Source organism: Ochotona curzoniae, unplaced genomic scaffold (genome assembly GCF_017591425.1).
Source record: "Ochotona curzoniae isolate NIBS_2020 unplaced genomic scaffold, NIBS_Ocur_1.0 scaffold_4921, whole genome shotgun sequence".
Taxonomy (NCBI): Eukaryota; Metazoa; Chordata; class Mammalia; order Lagomorpha; family Ochotonidae; genus Ochotona; species Ochotona curzoniae.
Window position 1 is genome coordinate 351,317 of NW_024467125.1, and position 1,574 is coordinate 352,890.

A 1,574-nucleotide genomic window follows, 5' to 3' on the forward strand; every position below is an offset into this window, starting at 1 on the left:
AAATGATTTGGGGACAGGAAAAAATTAACAAGGAAGAGAAGTGTGAAAATCCAAGACAACTGAAAACTTCAGAAAGGAAGCATCAAATATAAAGTTGTGAAATGAAGTGAAGCCTTCAGGAAATGAGCAGAAGGGCTGGGTGGGAGGGAGTTTTGCATGCCCTTCTGTGGTCCCTTAGGTTTAAAGGTCTGATTCGTGGGTATAACTTGCAAATGGCCATCAGATTTCCCTCAGATGTATTTTCACAGCCCTCTGGATATCGTTATTCCTGAGAGTGTAGATGAAGGGGTTCAGCATGGGTGTGACCACACTATACATCACTGAGGCCATGGCTGTTGAGTGTGAATTGTGTGTACCAGCAGAACTGAAGAATACATCCAGTCCTGTGCCATAAAATAAGGAGACAACAGAGAGGTGAGAGGCACAGGTGGAAAAGGCTTTATAGTTGCCCTGAGCTGACCAGATGGCATGGATGGAGGAGAGGATCCTAGTGTAAGAGTACAAGATCCCAGCCTGAGGAACTCCGGCCAGCAGCACAGCTGCAAGATATATCATGAGGTCATTGAGAAACATATCAAAACAGGCTCTGTGGACCACCTGGTTCAACTCACAGAAAAAAGTGGGGGATATCCTCATGTGTGCAGAAGCTCAGCCTCAGCACCAGTAAGCTGTTTTGCAAGGCATACAGAACACTGATAATCCCGCACAGCAGAACCACCCACACACAGAGTTGAGGATTCATGTTAACCATATAGTGCGCCGGGTGACAGATGGCCACAAACCAGTCATAAGCCATCAAAGCCAAAAGAAAATTGTCCAGTGATACAAAGAATATGAAGAAAAACATCTTTGTGATGTAGCCAACATGGCTGATGGCTTGACTCTGCATCTGAATGTTCCCCAGCATCTTGGGGATGGTGGTGGTGGTGAAGCACACATCCACCTAGGATAGGTGTGCAAGAAATAAGTACATGGGCATGTAGAGGTGTGGGTCTGCGAGGAAGGCCAGGACAATGAGCACTGACAGTGACCATGTACATGAGAGGAACAGGCCAGAGATTAGAGTCTGCATTGCCAAGTCCTCTGAAAGTCCCAGCAGAAGGAATTTCACAGCCCATGTATGGTTTCCTGGTCCCATGATGTCGATGTGACTACCAAATAAGAGAGAACAGGACAGAGGTGAGTGCTAGCTACCCAGCAGAAACAACATCATTTTTGTTTTTCAGATCAGTCTGGATTCCAGCATAATGACTCTGTTCTGTGGCGTAGAATTCCTCTCAAATGAACCTCACTTCCTCATAAGGCTGTGCACCCTGTAGCTATAATGAGTTTCTAATATGCACTTGAGAATGATTGTTGACTACTTGGTACATTCCAGGCACTGTTTCAACCGTATGTGAGCAGCTCTGAGAAACAAACCTCCCTAATAATGAAGAGCGAATGTAAACAAAGATAGATCAACCAACACATCACATCACGCTGATGTGTGTATACTGGGAAGGAAGGCAACAAGCTTTAAAACACAGGTGTAGGTAGGCTTGTACTACTTATGTCTCAGGGTCAGGCAATCCCAG

The 1,574-nt window shown here is 45.5% G+C and overlaps 1 pseudogene; it reads right to left on the reverse strand.

The window, feature by feature from the left end:
* Positions 1 to 219: 219 nt before the first annotated feature.
* Positions 220 to 1,138, reverse strand: LOC121149992 (annotated as a pseudogene).
* Between the last annotated feature and the right edge of the window lie 436 nt (positions 1,139 to 1,574).